The sequence below is a fragment of the Gorilla gorilla genome, chromosome 16 (assembly GCF_029281585.2).
Source record: "Gorilla gorilla gorilla isolate KB3781 chromosome 16, NHGRI_mGorGor1-v2.1_pri, whole genome shotgun sequence".
Classification (NCBI taxonomy): Eukaryota; Metazoa; Chordata; class Mammalia; order Primates; family Hominidae; genus Gorilla; species Gorilla gorilla.
Genome location: NC_073240.2, coordinates 28,002,762 through 28,024,063, shown reverse-complemented (window position 1 = coordinate 28,024,063; position 21,302 = coordinate 28,002,762). Strand labels below are relative to the sequence as shown.

Here is a 21,302-nt window from a genome sequence, read left to right as displayed (position 1 = left end):
GTGCTGTTAACTAATTTACACTTACTCTAACAGGTTAGTGCAAAGTGAGCTATATAGAGAGAGATTTTTAAAATTCTAGGCTTATCAAAGCACTTTGCATTTTGTAGGTTGACAGTGGGAACTAACTGGAAGGAGGCAAAACAGTGAACTTTGCCATTTTTGATTTTCAAAATACATAATGTCACTGAATAATTACCTCTTGTATTTCTCTGCTATGACTTGATTTTTAGTTCAATTGCTCTGTGTTGATTAGTGTATTCTTGTACTGTCTCTTTCCTTCTAAATACTTAAGCTTTAAGAGGCAGCTTAACTCTATTATAACTGCTCTTGTAACTAAATGAAATGTCCAGTGACATAAATCCAAATGATGATAGTTTGGGATTTTCCACTTTTTTAGTGCCCCCGTTCAAGCTTTGCAAGTTTGACTTATGACACTCATAAGTCCTCAAGGCCACATTAAAGTTACTGAAGAAACTCATGAAGAGAATGTTTGGTTTGAGCCCAGGAGCAAGTGAGCAATTGAGTGCGCCAGGCAAGGAATGTGTGAAGAATGAATAATTACAGCTCCTAGGGACACTGTTGGGCCGTGGTTGCAGGGCAGGAGTGAAGAAAGGGATGAGTTTCTGGGCACTTGGCCTGGGGAGCTGACACTTAGTCCACAGGAGACTAGAAGGCATGGAAAGACCCAGGGGAACCACGGTGGGATACGAATAGCAAAAAATGGTAAAATTGGTATAAGAAACAGGAGTTTTCTTTCTTTAAATACTTGGGACACTGGGATATCTTGCTATGTTTCATCAGAAGGTAGATATATACCAGTTGCTACTGTGCCCAAAATTAAATTCTATTTAGTTTAGCTCTTAGTATGTTTATCACTGATACAAGTGAAACCGCTGGGGGTTTTGACTACCTGAAATGTTTCTACCACCATCCTTCTGGTGGCAGCCATGTTGGGTACATAGTTTCTAAGAGGGTTACAACCTGCAAGGAGCTGGTGCAGAAGAATCTCCAGGGGTTTTCAGAGCTGCAGACTTATGGGGTGCTTAGACACCTGCTCTGTTTAGATGTGATGAAAGGGAGGAAAGCAGGTAGGAGAATGGTTAAGTGGAAAGAAGTGAGGCAGACATTCTCCTTTACTTAGCTGTGAACTCTATACATGATCTGTACACCCATGGGTTTTTATACATAGCACATATGTGACTTTATACATAACACATATGTGAGATTACATTTTTATATTTTTTTAACATTGTGTCAGGTGCAGGAACTTTTTACCTGTGTGGAGTGTTCTGTACTTTAAAAATTTTTTTTTGAGACAGGATCTCGCTCTGTCGCCCAGACTGGAGTACAGTGGTGTGATCTTGGGTCACTGCAATCTCTGCCTCCTGCGCTCAAGTGACCCTCCCACCTCAGGCTCCCGAGTCACTGGGACTACAGGTGTGCACCACCATACCTGGCTAATTTTTCTATTTTTTTTTTTTTTAGTAGAGAGGGGGTTTCACCATGTTGCCTGGGGTGGTCTCGAACTCCTGGGCTCATGATCCGCCCGCCTCGGTTTCCCCAAGTGCTGAGATTACAGGTGTGAGCCACCATGCCCAGCCTGTTCTGTATATTTAAATTGTGAAGTGAAGACTCATCTAGAGTCGATAAGATCATTTAGGAAATTTGATACTCATTACACTTTGACTGCTTCTACAAAATAATATCTATTATTTTCCAAAATTAAAAAAAGTCATCATGAAGAAAATTTTATAATATGTGAATACATTTGGATGTATTTCTTTTAGTTTTTCATGCACATTTAATATGTATGCACTATTATTTACACACTGTACATACAAGTTACTGTCATACTTTTACATGTAACTTTATATTATAGATACTCTTGTGCTATTAAATATGTTTTACATTTATTTTAAGGGCTGTATAATATTCCATTGACTGGCCAAATAATGTATTTTACTTAGTAGTTTTCTATTGTTGGACATTTAGATTACTTGCTCTGATTTGGTTGACTAAATAATGTTTTGATGAATATCTTTGTGCCTAAGTTACTGTATGTGTTATGGATTATTTCTTTGAGATATATTTCATTAAATAAGATTACTGAGTCAAATGGTATGAATATTGTTTTCAGGTTTTTTATCCATGTAACCAAGTAGCTTTCAAGAAAAGATCTTTCACTTTGGGCTCCCATTGGAATGTCCAAGAATGTTCTGTATCTATACTTCTAGAATCAATTTCTATTAGTAAATGGGAAGACAACTGTAGCCCAAAAAACATTAGAATGCAAAGTAAAATAGAGTTAAATCCCCAGATATTCTGAATATTGCGATTATTCCAACATGATCTCATATAATAGTAAAAAATAACATATACTTTGGTTTTACATTAAAATTGACTTTAATCTAATTATATATTTGATATTCTGATAGGTGAGCAATAGAACACACATGTTCAAGTCATTGTTTTGGTTTAGTCATTCAGACTAATTCTAATTTCCGCGGTAAATCTTACACAAGAAAAGAAAAAGTTTCTCGGAAGTCAGGCCTAAGAAGTTGGGAAAAAAATTGTTAGGGGCGGCCGGGTGCGGTGGCTCACACCTGTAATCCCAGCACTTTGGGAGGCTGAGGCAGGCAGATCACAAGGTCAGGAGATCGAGACCATCCTGGCCAACATGGTGAAACCCCATCTCTACTAAAAATACAAAAAAAAATTAGCCGGGCATGGTGACCTACACCTGTAATCCCAGCTACTTGGGAGGCTGAGGCAGGAGAATCGCTTGAACCAAGGAGTTGGAGGTTGCAGTGAGCTGAGATTGCACCACTGCACTCCAGCCTGGTGACAGAGCGAGACTCCGTCTCAAAAAAAAAAAAAAAAAAAAAGTTGTTACAGGCTCTAACCATTTTTATCTGGAGTTCATATGGTCAGATTCCACCAAGGGATTTAAATCTCCGTTTAATGCTGTGTTTTATCTCCACGACTGAGCCGAGCCTCAACCCCTCGGGTGTTTGAGTGCATGACACAGTCGTGAAATAAAGTGTGGGGAAACTGAGGTCTCAGGCTTGACACTGAGAGGAGCCCATCATCACTGCACACACCTCTGGGGTAAGGGGTCCTCCTCTGTGTCGTCGCCTTGATCTTTGTTGGAGTGCAGTGAGGGTGTGCCAAGTGAGCACCGATTCATTGGAGGTGTTGTTTAGTGAACCATTAGTTTACTTTGCCTACATGGGTAACATTTTCGGAGACTGTTTTCCATGTAGTTAATGAGAAAAAAAAGTCAGACATCATTTAATATGATTCAAAGTTTGGTCTACTGATGCAGAGACAAAATGTTAAGTGGCTATTAACATGTAATTGGGAAGGGCATTTGGACAAATTTGGATTTTTCCACATTGATTGTGAAATGAATCAGTAACTGTTTTTCCTCCCTACCCTAATTCTTACTCCTTCCAGCATGCCCAGAAAAGCAGCACCTTGGTGAAATCTGCTCAGAAGGGACTTCATATTTCTGCAAGTTTCTCAACTACTTCTGATCTCTCTCTGTCTCTGTCTCTGTCTCTCTCTTTTCTTGTTTTACATTGTCAGGCATTTGAGCAAAGGTGCTCCTCTGCTTTCGAGAAGACCGTTGTTGCTGGTCGTCTTCTCTCCCTCTCTCCCATTCTTACTCTTCCTTCTGCTCTGTCAGAAATTTTAGTTCGACTCGTGCTTAATTGCCTGGTTCTGCCTCCCATCTTAGGCAGCAAAGAAATCTGTTTCAAGTCCCTCTATCCCCTTTAAATCATGGGTTTATGTTGCTTTTTTCCAGCCTTCAAAAAGTTGCTGGGGAAAACGTCTGAAGCAAGCCCACACACTGGAGAAAATGGTCTCTGATGACAAAATGTCTCCTAGTAAATACATTTATTATTTTATCTTCATTGTCTTCACCACCCAGAACATCCTCTGTCCTCAAGGCCTTCATCCTAACATCCCATCTTTGCTGATAGTTATGGAACTCAAGTTCTGTTTCCATCAGAAGACCAACAGCATGCGTTTACCTGTAGCCTGCCCTCGCCCCAGACCAGTGTATTTCTCACAGAGATGCTGCTCCCCGCAGAATTCACCTCTCTACCCACCCTCTATATTCGGCTTTTCCTGTACCCACATTCACTGTCTCCTTTCTAAAATGATAGCTTCCTCTCCATCAGGTTCTTTCCTTTAATCTTCATATAGGAAATAGAAAGTATCTGTATTTTAAAGAGACTGGCCAATCCCTTTGCTTGGCTGCACTGCCTCTAACAGTTGAGTTCTTTTTTACAACCACCACCCACCATGTATTTCTGGACAGTTTCTGGGACCAAAGTCAATAACCAGGTCTCCTGAATTGTGCTTCACTTGTCACTCAGTCCCAAAGATCATCTTCATCTCTGTCTTCTTTCTCCAATATGTAATTATTCACCCAGTCTTGCCTAGTAATTTTGGTAATATAGTGAAGACCGCTCCTTTTTTCCCAGTGCCTCAGTGTGGAGCCCTCAACTGCAGTGGTCTCTGATCTGTCTTTCACCTGTGAATCTCCTGTGGTCTGGTTCCTCTTACACAGTATTATCAGTCTATTCTTCCTGCCACTCCCAGCATAGGTAGCCCTCACGGCTCTACAGTGCCCGCTTGATGTGGGTCGTGAAGGGGTAACTGGAGCCAGTGTCTGTGGTGATGGGACACTAAGAATAAGGACCAGCTCTACCATCTGGGGAAAGTGCCTGTGGACATCCGGGCAGCCCTCAGTGCCTGGGGCAGCTCAGAAGTTAGCTCAGAAGTTAGGGAGTTCTGAGGTTCTCAAGAGGTATCAGAGCCTGCAGCACCATTTGGTCAGTACAAGAAACAAGATTTAGCTTTCTTTCTGAGAAAATGCCAGAACAGTAGAAGAACAATAGACACCTTAAGCACGTGTACTGGTAATGATGCTATTTTGATTGAGGTGACCAGAGGCAGAAGAGGACCTAATCTTCAAGGAAAGCATTGCCCAGAGAAAGAGTGCAGTGGGGCAGACAGAGCCAGATGTTGTCCTGGCGTGTAGTGTTCCTCGGAAGGAGGATGCTCTGGAGAGCTACTGTACAGCGTGCCGACTGTAGTTAATAACGGACATGTGAAAATTGCCAAGAGGGGATTTTAAATATTCTCACCACAAAAAATGCTAAGGATGTGAGGTGATGGATATATTCATTCGCTTGATTATACCATTCCACAGCGTGTACACACATCAAGGCCTGATGTGGTACATCATAAATATGTACAGTTTTTATTCATAAATTAAGAATACTCATGAAAAAACGCTTATTAAAGGAGAGGGGCCAGGCGCGGTGGCTCATGCCTGTAATCCCAGCACTTTGGGAGGCTGAGGCGAGCGGATCATGAGGTCAGGAGATCGAGACCATCCTGGCTAACACGGTGAAACCCCATCTCTACTAAATACACAAAAAATTAGCTGGGTGTGGTGGTGAGCACCTGTAGTCCCAGCTACTCGGGAGGCTGAGGCAGGAGAATCTCTTGAACCCAGGAGGTTGAGGTTGCAGTCAGCTGAGATTGCATCATTGCACTCCAGCCTGGGTGACACAGTGAGACTCCATCTCAAAATAAATAAATAAATAAATAAATAAATAAATAAATAAATAAATAAATAAAATAAAGAGAGCAAGTGATCAATTCTGAAATTTTGAGAGTCTGCAGGAAGTCTGTCCATGTCTGCTAATTGCTGATCACCCTTCTCTTAGGTACTGTGGTTACAGGGAGAACCAGAAAGGAAAGACAGAAAGAAGGTGTGCATGAGGAGGCTCTTGGTGTGCTAGTTAAATAACACTAGGTTGTTGATTTTTAAAAAATGTTTTAAAGCATGCTGTTTTTTATATAGAACAATTTATTTCTTGGGAGAGGCAGACATGCCACCTCAGATACATTTATATTTTTCGTTTATTAGCCCATGTTTCCTCCTTGCCAAGCACCCATTGAAAGCCATGTTACAGAGTTTGCCTGAAAATCAGCAATGCGTGTAAGGTTTCTAGTTTACTAGTGTGGTGCAAGAACATGGCTTTTTTTCCTAAAAAATAAAAATCTGAAATTAGCTAGGAAAGGAACAAATTTGACAGTATGAAATCTAGAGAAATGAAGGCATGATTTATGCTTGGACCAAAATTTATTTACTGGAATGCTCAATCAGCAGTAACATAAAGGACCCCCTTATGAGGGGTCCCCCAACATAAGGGACCCCTCATTACCAAAAATACTAATGAGTTAGATATACTATTGATTTTTTTAAGGGTGCTTTGGAAATAATAGGCTATAATGAAAATTAGGAGTGTAACATCAAATTCTGAATCAGGAGGAGGCAGTGGAGGTGGTTACTTTCAGATTCTTTATCTCATGATCTTCTGTGTCTAGAGAGCCCTTTTTTAACGAAGGAAATCTGATCACTGCTCTGTTATTACTGCTGGGCTGTGTTCCAGGAGTCGGAAATTGTAGCCTTTGGAACAATGCAGCTTTCCCTCTGCAATTGTTCTGGACACATTCCTGAGCATCTCTGGTTTGAATTTCTACAATGTAATTGTTGCCAGTTGATGTTTAAAAGGTTATTATTTTAAATATTTGATTAACATGGATAGTAAAACGTGCTTTGTTAAAGAAAGAAAGGAATCCTGTGAATTCTAGATAGCCTTATCATCAGAAACCATTTTTTCCCCAAGTTGACTAACATGGAAAATACAAAAGCTCAGATTTTGAAGAACTTTTGTAAAAATGCATCACATATGTTTCAGCATTAGCAGTTCTTCAATCTTTTGTTATCTGGAAAGATTATAAAAATCTAGAGATTTCACTATTCTTAAGTGTGATAGTATTTTATAATACATAATTTTAGAGGAAAAAAAGGGCCAAATACTGACTTGTTACTTGAGGGACTTAAGAATAAACACATCTGATTATATCATAATGAAATCTGAAAATAAATGTTTGGCAAAATGTCTGTAATTCATGATATTCCTGAGTTTCATTAAGTAATTAGCAAAAAAATGTACTTTTCTTATTCATTCAATATAACAGCATTGCCTTGACTTCTTCACTTTCTAGCCTGCATCACAGGTTTTTACAGGCTTTCATGTCTCTGGCAGTTTTCTACTATTTATGAGTTGAGCATTTTATGAAATTCTATTTTTTTCAATTTAATAATAAGGCCATTTTACTCTAAAGCAGCTTCTTGCATTAACTTTTCTCTTCATAATCAGCTTAAATTTAATGTAAACACACATTTTAGTTAATCTTAATTGACTTGTCTCTGTGTATTCTGCCCGATTCTTGTTATTTAACTGAGCATGCCTCGAAGATAGGTACCATGTCAGCTGGTCCCTTTGCTTGACACACAGCAAAGAACATTTTTAAAGCATAATTTATGCTTTCCTAACAAAAAAATTGACATTTCCATTATATCATACAGTTTCTCAGTTTGAGTGGGGAATACCTTATTCTCTGAGCAGTTCATCTAGAAAGCAACGGAAGGGCAGTATCTTGGTAGTGAATGGGGTCTAAGCCTTAGTATTCCACTACTGCTAATTGAGGGCTTGGGTTGAATGGATAATTAACACCCACAGTTTATTGGAAACCTCATTTTAGTAAGTAGTTTTAACTTCTTCCTTCACTGAACCTCTCCTAGAGTTGCTAATGTGTAGCAACAGGGACTGATTTGAATTCCAACTCCTTTAATTTCCCAGCCTTCTTTCCGTTGGAGGTGCTTAGAAGCAGGAATACAATCAAAAGGCGTGAAGACACAGGGGAAGAAGAAATCGAAGAGAGAATAGAAACAGTTAAAAAATTTTTCTAAACAGATTTCCAATTCTGGCCAAGATGGAATAGTGCCATTCCTCCCAGGTCCTTCCTCCTGGAACACAAAACTCTGGCCATAACACAACAAATAAACACAGGAAGAATCTGAAGGTTGAAAGAGAAAGGCAGCTTGCCTGAGAACCTCAGGACTTGAGGAATGATGCTGCGTTGAGTTCCTTAGGTTTTCTTTTTGCCTTTCATGTATCCCAGATACTGCTCTGGGAAGTCTGCAACCTGACACTACTGACAAGCAGACAGACACACAAACAAACAAACACCAACAAAAAAGCCCCCGCGAAAGGACCAGGAAAAAGATGGTCTAAGAGCACAAAAAACTTTTTGATAATGCCTACCCTACTCCAGCCAAACACCAACCAAAAGCTGCATGCACTTCCACCTCGTGGTTTCAGCAGTCAAGCTGGGAGCTAATCTTCCACCCACCACTGAGTAGAAACAGGAGGATGTGCTCCCAACATACAGAAGAACCAAACGACACCATCAGTCAACAGGATTTGATTGACACTTATAGAACATTTTACACAACAAAAGCAGAATAAACATTCTTTTCATCTGCCCAGAGAGCATTTCAGAAGATAAACCATACCATGAGTCTTAAACAAACTCTAGTACATTTAAAATATTAGTATTATGCAGTTTATGTTTTCTAAGCATAGTGAAATCAAACTAGAAATCAATGACAGAAAGATAACACTAAATCACTAAACACTTGGAAGTTAAACAGTAAACTTTTAAGTAATCCATAAGTCGAAGAGAAAGTCTGAAAGAAAATAAAATGATACATAGTACTGAATGAAAATGAAAATGAAAATGCAGCATATCAAAATTTGGAGTGCACAGTTAAACCAGTGCTGATGGTGAAATTGTAGCACTGAACGATTAAAAAAAAAAGAAAGAAAAAAAACTCTCAAATTTAAGTCCTCAAAAACTAGTAAAGGTAGATCAAAACAAACCCAAACCAAGCAGATGATTTTGTCTTATTTTTATTTGTTTATTTATTTATTTTGAGATGGAGTCTCATTCTGTTGCCCAGGCTGGAGTACAGTAATGCTATCTCCGCTCATTCACCCTCCACCACCTGGGTTCAAGTGATTCTCCTACCTCAGCCTCCCAAGTAGCTGGGACTCCAGGTGCACACCACCACGCCTGGCTAAATTTTGTATTTTTAGCAGAGACCGGGTTTCACCATGTTGGCAAGGCTGGTCTCAAACTCCTGGTCTCAAGTGATCTGCCCACCTTGGCCTCCCAAAGTACTGGGATTACAGGCATGAGCCACTGTGCCCAGCCCAAACCAAGCAGATGTAAGAACAGTATAAAGATAAAAGAAGAAATAAACGGAATTGAAAACAAAAACCAATAAAGTTAATCAAAGTTTTTTATCTTGCCCCCCAAAATCAATTAATTTGATAAACCTTGGACAAAAATAAAAAGAGAAAGACATCAATGTCAGGAATGAAACAGAAGCTATCACCACACATCCCACATATGCTTAAAAGAAAATAAGGGAATACCATGAACAATTTTATACATATAAATTCAACACTTCAGAAAAAATAGACCAATTCCTTAAAAAACAAAAGTTACTAAAATGTACCCAAGATGAAGTAGAGAATCTGAGTAGTCCATTAATGACTAAAGAAATTGAATTTGTAATTAGAAGTTCCTAAAAAAGAAATCTCTGGGCCCAGATAATTTCGCTGGAGAATTCTATGGTACATTTAAAGAAGAATTATTACTAGCTGTATGCAGTCTCCTCTAGTAGATAGAAGAGGAGGGAACCATTCCCAACTAATTTTACGAAACCAGTATTACACTGATACCAGGAAGAAAGACAGTGTACTAAAGGAAATCAGGGAACAAAATCTGTCAAGAACAATGGCACAAAAATTCTGAATAAAATATGGGCAAATCAAAGCCAGCAATATCTTAAAGGAATTATATGCCATGACCAAGTGTGATTTATTCCAGGTGTGCAAGGCTGTTTGAAGAGTTGAAAATCAACCAGTGTATCCACAGTATTGACAGGTTAAAGAAAAAAATTGTAGGCAAAAAAAAAAAAAGCATTTGAAAAATACAGTACCCATTCATGATAAAAATTCTAAATAAAAAAAATAAATTATCAAGACTTTTACAGAAAAAAAAAAAGAATAGGGGAGAATTTCCTTAATTTATAAAGAGAATCTACAAAAATCCTACAGCTGTCATTATAGTTAAAGGTGAATGACTGGATTTTTTCCCCCGACTGTGAACAAGGCAAAGATATCCACTTTCACCTATCTTATTTTAGCTACTTCAGTAAAGCACAGGCGATAAATAGAAAACATACAGATTGGGAAGGAAGAAATACAACAGTCTCTGATTGACATGGTTATCCACATAAAAAATCCCAAAGAATTTATATAAAAACTTCTGGAACTGATAAGTGAATTAAACAAGATTACTGGATACAGGATCAACACAAAAATCAATCACATCTATACGCTAACAACAAATATGTGGGAACTGAGATTAAAATAAAGACATAACATTCAGAATCACTCTAAGAAAATGAAGTACTTAGGTATAAACTTAATAAAACAAGTGTAGAAACTGTATGCTGAAAAAATGCTGTTAAAAGAAATGAAAGAAGACCTAACTAAATGGAGAAACTTCCCGTTTTCATGAATTGGAAGACTTACCATAGCAAAATGTCAATTCTCTGCAAATCAATCTATAGCTTTTATGCAGTCCCTATCAAAGTCCCAGCAAGGATTTTTGTACACACAGACAAACATACTCTAAAATTTATATTGAAGTCTGGGAGAAGGGGATTTATACTGAAGTCTGAAGACAGGGATTGCATAAAAGCTATAGACTGATTTGAGGAGAATCCCAGTCTGGGAGGACACTGTGGGGGAACATTCTGCACCATGGTTACGCTTGCTGTATTACCACAGTAATCAATGGAATAGAATAGTCAATTCAGAAATAGACCCACACAAATATGCCCAACTGATTGTTTGTTTGTTTGTTTGTTTGTTTATTTATTTATTTATTTTGAGATGAAGTCTTGCTCTGTCGCCCAGGCTGGAGTGCAGTAGTGCGATATCTGCTCGCTGCAAGTTCTGCCTCCCGGGTTCTTGCCATTCTCCTGCCTCAGCCTCCTGAGTTAGCTGGACTACAGGTGCCCGCCACCACGCCCGGCTAATTTTTTGCATTTTTAGTAGAGATGGGGTTTCACCATGTTAGCCAGGATGTTCTCGATCTCCTGACCTCGTGATCTGCCCCTCTCGGCCTCCCAAAGTGCCGGGATTACAGGTGTGAGCCACCGTGCCTGGCCACCCAGCTGATTTTTAACCAAGGTTCCAAAGCAATTCAGTGGAGTGCCTTTATAACAGTGGTGATGGGCAAATGACTTTGACCTAAACCTCAGACTTACACAAACTCCAAAAAAAAAAAAAAAAAAACGGACTTAAATGTAAAATGTAAAACTTCGGAAAAAAACATAAAAACATCTTTAGGACATAGGGCTAGAAGAAGAATTCTTAAATTTAACACCAAAAGCATGATTCATAAAAGGAAAAATTGGTAGACTGAACCTCATCAAATTAAAACATTTGTTCTGCAAAAGACTCTAAAGACTCCATACACTTAGAAAAAATATCTCCAAACCATGCATTTGACAAAGAACTTGGAGTATATAAAGAATTCTCAAAATTCAGCAGTAACAAACAATCCAGTCAGAAAATGGGCAAAATAGATGCACTGACATTTCAGGAAAGAGTATATACAGATGGCCAATAAGCACATGCAAAAATGTCCAACATCATTAGCCATTAGCAAAATGCAAAAAAAAGCCACAGTGAGATATTCCTAAACACCTATCAGAATGGCTGTAAGAATAATAAAAAAAAGTGACACTGTTTAATACTGGGTAGAACGTAGAGAAACTGGATTGATCACTCCTACGTTGCTGGTGGAAATTAGAAAATCATACAGCCACTCTGGAAAATAACTTCGCAGTTTCTTATAAAATTAAATACGCAGTTACCTTACAACCCAGCAATTGCACTCTGTGGCATTTATCCCAGAGGAATGAAAACCAATAGTCACACAAAAACCTATAAACAAATGTTCACAGCATCTTTATTTTTAATAGCCTGAAACTGGAAACAAACTAAAATTGTGAATCATTAAACAAACTATGGTGCATTCACACCATGGAATTCTATTCAGCAACAAAAAGAAACTATTGATACAGGCACCAAGTTGGATGGCGCTCATGGAATTATGCTTATTAAGCGTAAAGGTTACACTATATTTTATTTACATAATTATTATGAAATAATAAAATTACAGAGAAAGAGGACACAGTAGTGGTTGCCACTGATAGATGGCGGAGGCCAGTGGAGGAGGGGTGTGGGAAAAGAAGGTGACACCCGGAGCCTTGTGGTGTGAGAAAAAAACTGAGCCCAGGAGGTCGAGGCTGCAGGGAGTCTACGCCTATGATAAAATTGCATAGACCTATAGCTGTTCCTGCCCACATTTGAATACACACCCACGAGTGCATGAAATCCTGGTGAAATCTGAATGAGGTCGTGGATTGTACCATATCACTTTCCTGGTTTTGATATTGTACTATAGTTACACAAGATGTAAACACTGAGAAAACTGGGTATGGAACCTCCCAGTACAATTTTTTTTACAACTTCTTAAGAATTTATTTTTCTTTCAAAATTAAAAAAATGTTAAACTTTCTGAAAACCTATTGATATAGTTTGAATATATGTTTCTGCCTAATCTCACGATGAACTGTAATCCCCAGTGTTAAGGTGGGGCCTGGTGGGAGGCGTGTGGGTCATGGGGACGAATTCCCTCATGGCTTGGTGCTGTCCTCATGGCTGTTAGTGAGTGAGTTCTCACGAGATCTGGTTGTTTACATGAAGCGTGTGGCACCTCCCCCTGCCAATCACTCTCTTGCTCCTGTTCTCGCCAAGGGATGTGCTGCTTCCACTTCACCATCCACCATGAGTAAACGTTCCCCGAGGCCTCTCTAGCACCATGCTTCTTGCATAGACTGGAACTGTGAGTCAATTAAGCTGCTTTTCCTTATAAATTACCAAGTTTTAGGTATTTCTTTATAGCAGTGTAAAAATGGTTTAATACACAAACACACACATGTATACACTTATATAAATAAATGTCAATAAGTAAAAATTTTCTTGAGGATATAACTTGAAAATTGAAAATATGATTTTTGATGTCGTGAGTTTGATACTGATTATTCAAGTTTTAATGAAAGTTTCTGTTATTGGTTGGGCACAGTGGCTCACGCCTGTAATCCCAGCACTTTGGGAGGCCGAGGTGGGCAGATCACCTGAGGTCAGGAGTTAGAGACCAGCCTGGCCAACACAGAGAAACCCCGTCTCTACTAAAAATAGAAAAATTAGCCAGGCATGGTGGCAGGCATCTGTAATCCCAGCTACTCGGGAAGCTGAAGCAGGAGAATTGCTTGAACCCAGGAGGACGAGGTTGCAGTGAGCTGAGATGGCACCATTGCACCTCAGCCTGGGCAACAGAGCAAGACTCTGTCTCAAAAAAAAAAAAGTTTCTGTTATTGTTGATGAGTTAAGTTGAAAACGATTTCCACTGTAGTTATTAACTCTTTATTTCAATAAGGAAGCATAGTTTAAATTTTTAAAAATTACAAAACCAAAAGGCATGGGAGTTACAAAATTAGTTAAATGTTTATACAGCGTATCTAATTTTTTAAGTGAAATATCTGAGAATTTTCATGCTTGATTTTAATATCAAATGCAATTACTCAATTGCTGTGTCCTGAACCATGCCCAATTGCATGGATAAGAGCATGTAGATTGTGCTATTTTTATATGCGTCACTCAGAAAACCTCGCCCTGTGTAAAATTCCTTCTCTTTAGTTTGTGTGAAGCTTGGCTGGTGTTTTAGTGGGAGACACGATGTTGGTCACACTGGGAGGGGAATTAAGTACATAAGACTTTGTTTTGGGGTGACTGGTCTCATTCTTTTTCCCTAGTTTCCTTCCCCATCAGTAAATGCATTCTCTTTCCTACTTAGCGGGGAGAGTTGAGAAAGAAGTTTGTTTTAGAGAAATCTGAAATGAGTTTCTTAGAGACGAGTGCTCAAAGCATACAAATTGCTGTTGATATTTGTGTGCATCTGCATTCATCTCTGGTGACCAATCTAATCACAGCTTGGAGTCAGTTGCTTGGTAGGAATGCAACTGGTGCAAGGTAAGTGTTCATAAAGAGAGGTGATCAGCAGATGGGGAAGACAGTCACTGTAATGACAGAAAATGGCCTTTTCCTATTAAGGCTATTGGATTACATTTTGCTGACTAACAAAACACAGAAAAACTAATGATGTTCACCTTCCCCACAATGTTGGATTTTCTTCGCTCTGGCATACACTGTCCATTGATCTAATGAAACCTTTATGTGAACACTTAGCTATACTCTGGCATCATTCTGACTCGAGAAATATTTACAATAATATATACCAATAGCCAAAAGCCTACAATTTAGGGCAAGTTAAAGATTATATGGTTAAATAACGACAGCCATCTGTCACAGTAGAACACTCAAAGAGACTAAGTAAATTGCTCCAAGACATGTAACCTTCGTGGAACTGGGATTCAACTCCTACCTGAAATCTTTCTCCTGCAGAGCTGAGGGGTGTGTTAGGGGCTGTGGGAAGAGTAGAGATGGGAGGCAGAAGAAAAGAGTATTGTCTATTTCACGTGTGCCGTTTTCAAGGAGAAAACAAACTCCAGCTGGGCGCGGTGGCTCACACCTGTAATCCCAGTGCTTTGGGAGGCCGAGGCAGGCGGATCACGAGGTCAGGAGTTTGAGACCAGCCTGACCAACATGGTGAAACACCATCTCTACTAAAAATACAAAAATTGGCCTGGCGTGTTGGTGCGTGCCTGTAATCCCAGCTACTCAGGAGGCTGAGGCAGGAGAATCACTTGAACCCCGGAGGCGGAGGTTGCAGCGTGCTGAGATCCTACCACTGCACTCCCGCCTGGGCGCCATAGCGAGACTCTGTCTCAAAAAAAAAAAAAAAAAAAAAAAAGAATCTCTAATGGCTAATGATAAGGTGAGGAGGCTTGTTGTATAGATACTAATCATTCCCAAATTAACATGTAAGATAAAATTCCAATTGGAATTAGAACTTTTGGCAAGAACTTGATAAATTGATAAAGTTCATGTGACAGAATACATGGGTGAGAATAACAAAGTTTGGGAGAAAAAGATGAATTACAGGACTTTCCTTAAGCATTTAAAAAGCAGTTGGAAACGAGGGCCGGTCAGTCACAGCAGGATGATGTAGTGAATCAGTGGAAGAGAAAAGACAGTTCTGTAGCAGACACATTCATACATGGGAATTTAGACAGGTAATAAAGATGGTGCATCAAGCCTTGGCAAAGGGATAGTCTACTTAAGGTGTTGGGTGAAAACATTAGACGCAGTTTTCTGTCTTATGCCATGTATGAAATATCTGATGGAGCAAAAGCTTGCGCATTTTAAAAGGACTTGGGAGAAAACATAAAGGAATATTTGGACCACATCTTGAATATAAGTTATAATCCTAGAGTAGGAGAGGCTTTTTTTTTTCGATACATCATAGACCAGAAACTAAAGAAGAACAGAGTTTAAACTAAAAATTGGGTAAAGAATGGATGGGACAGTATTCACACCAAAGGGTAAAGATCCAATGCAGTAAAAGGACTCCCAGGCTTCAGAGACATCAGAGAGCCAGTCCTGGGAAGGACCCAAGAGGCAAACTCTAAGAGATACATGGATAGTAGTAATGGGGAGGCAGTCAGTATCAATGATATGCTTAGAGAGACATAAGGATAAGTCACTTTTCACTCAGCATCACTAAGGATATGGGAAAATGTGCTTCTGAAAAATGTCGTGTAGGAGTGCATAAGGGGCCAGTATAAAAAAACCCGCGTACTTTTCACCCAGAAATTGCATTATGAGGATTTTCCTCCGAAAATATTTACATGATTGTTACAGAGATTCTAATTGCATCCTTTAGAACTGCAAATACTCATAGTAGGAAAGGCTGGTTAAATTAGCATAAATATTGTCAGACAATTGGGTAAAACTCTCCAAAGAGTGAGGAGGGCCAAGGCAGGAGCATCTCTTGAGACCAGGAGTTTGAGACCAGCCAGGGCAACATAGCGAGACCCCCATCTCTACAAAAAATTAAAAAGATTAGCAGACGTAGTGGTGCATGCCTGTAGGCTCACCTACTTGGGAGGCTGAGGCAGGAGGATCGCGTGAGCCCAGGAGTTTGAGACTGCAGTGAGCTAGGATCCTGCCAGGGCACTCCAGCCTGGGGGACAGAGTGAGACCCTATCTCCAAAAAACAGACAAACAAAAATGAGGTGTATATATTCACATGATGCTGCAGTCATAAATATTTGCAAAACCAGCATACGAAGGATGGACATGAATTTAGAAATAAATGTATATAAACCGGAAGTGACCAAGAAGGGTTATGTGTTTAGTTCTTTTAGGAGGTGTCAGGGAGATGAAGTCATAGGTTGCTTACTTGTATATGTGTATAAGATTGTCTTTTTAATGGAGATGGAGATACTGGACAGCAGACTGTGATGACTGTGATGGGTCTCGTGTGTCAGTGTCCGGTAATGGCACTGTGCCCAATGGAAAGGCTACCATGTTTATTTTCCTTTTTTTCTTCTCTGAAGAATATGTAGAAATCGCTGAAAGCAACTATTCATCATATGATGGGGAACTCAATTCATATAAGGCTTCTGCATTTTCCACTCTGACCCTAAGCTTGGTACTTCAAGGGATGAAAGATTAAAAAGAAAAGGAAGTAACACCAGATAAAGTCCATATAGGAATTTTTTTGCTATGTGCTTGTATAAAGTACTGGTGTACACACACACACACACACACACACACACACACACTCATTCCTCCCTCGCCCATCCTGCCATTCTACAGGTGAGGAAATCGAGGCATTCTGTGAGTTCTCCTGGCCCATCTGAAATTCTGACTCAGAGTCAGCTCCGTAACTTGGCTGTGTGCCGCTCCCGCCATCTCCCCCTCCAAGTACTTCCAGGAGTGCTTGTGTGTGTTGGGGAACCTGGGAGGAGTCTTATGGCACATTGTGCACACCAGCAGACTCTGAGAGTGAATGAGTACATTCTTAGTACTCTGCTGGGACAAGCAGGAGTGGCCAAGGCTGTCCTGGACAACGTTGGGGCCACTAAAACTGACCATCACGTTAGATGTGGCTCCTATTACCTGATACTGTGAATGTGCTTCACAGCACAGATTAGGAAAAGTCCTGTGAGGATTCCAAGGAGGGAGAGCCAAGCCTCAGCTGTGGAGACAGGGAGGCTTCCTGGGGTGCCCACGGGACAGAGGGAGGTTGTCCTGGTCCGTTGGGTGCTCCAGAGGAGGAGGAGAGAAGACAGACCCAGTGAGTGGACCAGGTGCTTTCGGGCTGCAGTGGACGTCAGATGCAGGTGCTCCTTCAGCCATTTCTCCTGCCAGGAACACAGCCCAGTCCCCAGGTCCTCACTGCAGCGTCCTTGTCATCTGCTTGGCGGTATCCTTTGATCCTTGAAGAGCCAGCCTGTCTTCCCCCTCATAGTGAACAACCCTCTCCCATTCAGCCGGGGTGAATTGATCCCTACTTCTACCCCATTGGGCCCCTGAGCCCTGCATTCACTTCAGCTGCACTTTTCACATTATCCTGAGTGTTGGCTCATTGGAGTGTGTCCCCTGTGGGCCTCCCGTTCCTACAGAACAGAGACCCCAGCCTAGCTCCCCTGCCTGCTCGCCAAGCCTAGCACCTGGCACACTGTGAGGATGGGGATGGTGGGGGGATCTCAAGTCACTTGGTCAGCCCTGGGAAGCTGCCAATTGTTGTTTCAGCAAGAGAGTGATGATACCCACACTGGCTTAGAGGAAGATTATTTTGTTGACAAGTTGTTTAAAAGCAAGGGAGTCTTGGAGGCAGAGACAAATGAGCGGCTCGTGCAGGTGTCACGGCAGGAAGTGGAAAGGTCTCTGTTAAGAGGCTGGCTCTAGCAAATCTCTTGTGTGCAGCCCCTTTTGTTTTCTGAAGATAAGAATGGATTTTATCTTAACCCCATTATTCTGTTTTCTGTTTTATAAATTCTTTTCCTAGCATAAAGGAAAGATAAACGATGGATAGTCCAATTAAGAAAAGTGATGGATGTTCCAATTATCCTGATTTGATCTGTACACAGTATGTGAACATAACAAAATATCACATATACCCCCCCAAATATACACATCTATTATGTATCAATAAAAATCTTTTTCTAATAAATTTTCAAACTTCATTTTTCCAAATTGATAGTCTAGACACACCTAGTATTTGCTATTTAGAAATACCTGGTCAATGAGAAAAGGAACGCTCATCCTGCCTGCCAAATCGGCCCCTCCTTGCATTGTGAATATTTGGTGTAGAAAGGTGAATTAATTAATGCATTAATTCACTCGGCAAATATTTACTGAACACCTGCTGATCCCTTCATAGATTTCTATTTCCCAGCAACCGTATCGGACCAACCATTGGCTATAAACAAGTAGTTTTTGTCAATAAGGATAAAGCTGTCGTCTGGATTTTTAGGGAAGTTAACTATTCCTTCTACTCGGCACTTCTGAAACAAGCAGAGACGAGAATAAGCTGCACACAGTGGTATCTACTTGGCCAAGCGTCGCTGTTGTTTGAGAACAAGCTGGTGTGGGTTTCTGTAGACACTGACCTTACTGAGTGTGATGTAGGACGGCCAAGTGGAGCAGACAGGGCTGGGCTGGGCGAGGCTGGACAGAGGTGCCCTATCCGCCTCCCAGTGTCAGCTGTGCTAGGACTCCATGGAGCATCAGCATCAGGCAGTGATGAGCTGGGTCACTGTGGGCCACGGTGTCCCTTCTCTAAGTCCATATTTGAGCTCCTATCTTTGCAATTTACCTATCAGGGTTGTTGTTGGAATTAAATTAGACATATTGTTAGAAAAGAAAACTGCACGTGCTGAATACATCCTAGGTCTTTCTTCCCCTTTTTTTCTGTTTACCTCATCAAATGTGAAAAACCCACTTTCTCTTCCTCTGTTATGTAATTGTTTCTGTTTTATTAAGATAATATGGCTAATTTCTCATGGATAAATGCATCTAACTCTCAGGCTGAGATAGCTCAGGGAGCCAGGGAATGTGGACGGAGAGTAAGCCCTGGTCCTCCTGGACAGTGAGACTGAGCCTCTCTCCTGATTGCAGCAAAGTTACATGTTGTCTGGGACGGAATTCCAAGGTAGGATGGGAGGTGGTAACAACAGGTGCAGTTACAGAGGGAAGATAAATACAAAGAAGGGGGTGAACAGGCAAGGGCGCCGTGAGAGTCAGTCCTTGCGGTTTGCAGTCTCAGTGTATGAGAGTATTCACCACAAGCTTAGCTTTCCCTGCCAATGTTTTGTATTGTTTATGGAGTTCCCTTTAAATAGTTTCAGCCAAAAAAGGAATTATAATTCTCATAGAAGACAAGGAGACAGGGACAAAGGTTCTCTCAGGTGCAGCTGGTAGAAAGAGAAATCCGTCCTTTTTGTCAATAAGCCCAAGACTGGACGGGTGCTGTGGCTCATGCCTGTAATCCCAGCATTTTGGGAGGCGGAGGTGGGTGGATCAACTGAGGTCAGGAGTTCTAGACCAGCCTGGCCAACATTGTGAAACCCCGTCTCTACTAAAAATATAAAAATTAGCCAGGCATGGTGGCGGGTGCCTGTAGTCCCAGCTACGTGGGAGGCTGAGGCAGGAGAATTGCTGGAACTGGGGAGGTGGAGGTTGCAGTGAGCCGAGGTCACACAATTGCACTCCAGCCCAGGCGACAACTCCATCTCAAAAAACAAAACAACAACACGAAGAAGAACAACAAAAAAACAAAACAAAACATAAGCCGAAGACTCTTCAAAAAGTCGATAAATTTTGCCTAGTAATTTCTCTTCCAGCAGTCAACCACACAGAAACATTCAGGAACTTAGACAAGGACTCATGCCACATTGTAGTTTTAGTAGCAAGAAAGGAGAAACAAACTCAGTGTCCAGTGAGTAATTGTATATTGAAACGATAGAATATTACACAGCAATAAAAATTCATGTCTTCAGAACTATTTCCTTATGGGAGAATGTTTATATAACATTAAGTAAAAAAGTATGATATGAAAGTGTGTGAACAGAATGATCCCCTAGTGTGTGTATATATAAGAACTGGGCTGGACAGTGGTACCCTGTCCACATCCCAGGGTCAGCTCTTGTATATATAAAAGAGTTGATTTTATTTTAACCCCATTATCCGCTTTTGTACACACGCACACGCACACACACACACACACACACACACACACACACATTGTAGTAAATTAAAATATTGACTTTCCACCTGGATAGATTATAGGAAGTTCTTTTGGTTTATTCTGTGTACTTCTTTATTATTTTTCAAATGTTCTATCTTCTACCCTCTGTTTTTCCTGCCCCTGTCCTAAAGACATTCATTGAGCACACACACATAGCAGGGGCCTGAGGACTGACAGGAAGAGTCTCTTTCCATTGTCCTGCAACATTCATCTTTAGTTTCAGTTTTTATCTTGGTGAAAATGTTTTCATTTATATAGTCAAAGAAACAAAACGCACCCGATTTCAAATCACTTTGGTGGTTGACTGTGCAGTCCTCTTGTTTTCCATGCTCAGTCTTGTTTTGTACAGTGAGTTCTTCCTTCCCTGGGCTATCGAGTCATCGCTGCTTTTGAGGTCCCAGCCTTTTGAAGCATGCACCAGAATCACACAGACAGGGACCACTTTTCCAGTCAGATATCTCACTAGCAAATCACAGAGGGGGCAAGCTCCAGTGGCCTCAGCCGTGTTCTCTGGAACAGACCTAGAGAGTTTCTCTCATTGCGACAGCACTTTAGAGGGCAGTGGTGTCCCTGGAGGCCTGGTGGTGCCACAGGAGGCTAAGAGGGAAAATCAAGGACGTTAAACCCAAAAGGACAAGGCTGTGCTTTGCCAGCTGCCCTCCTTATTGGAAAATGCACTCTTTGCAGACCTAACCTGGGAAGTGCCGGTGACTTTTGCATCAAAGTCAAAGGATGTTCTCATTCACCCAGCAGCTTCAGACCCCTTTGGCCCTCTCCCTGTCCAGGCCTGTGGCCATTGAGTTATGGGTTCATTCAGTCAGTGTTCCCTGAGGATTTGCTACCTGCCTATCCTCACAAGAACCCACATTGTGTGATGTGCAAATGGAACACATTCTAGCGAATTCCTTTCTTAGGTCACAAAGCTACCCTATGCTCCAGATCCACAGTCCTGCAGCACCCCACCCTATGGAAGTTGGAATGCTGGCCTCTCCTGCGGGAGC

General features: G+C 40.8%; 1 protein-coding gene and 1 long non-coding RNA gene across 4 annotated transcripts in view; one reads left to right on the top strand and one right to left on the bottom strand.

The window, feature by feature from the left end:
- Positions 1-21,302, top strand: part of GABRB3 (gamma-aminobutyric acid type A receptor subunit beta3) — a 230,802-nt gene that overhangs the window by 15,897 nt on the left and 193,603 nt on the right. The window lies entirely within an intron of this gene.
- On the bottom strand, positions 18,340-21,151 carry LOC109023508 (uncharacterized). The gene is made up of 3 exons (XR_002002915.3): positions 20,996-21,151; positions 20,579-20,898; positions 18,340-18,870 (listed from the first exon to the last, which is right to left on the bottom strand). It is a non-coding gene; the product is annotated as an uncharacterized lncRNA (long non-coding RNA).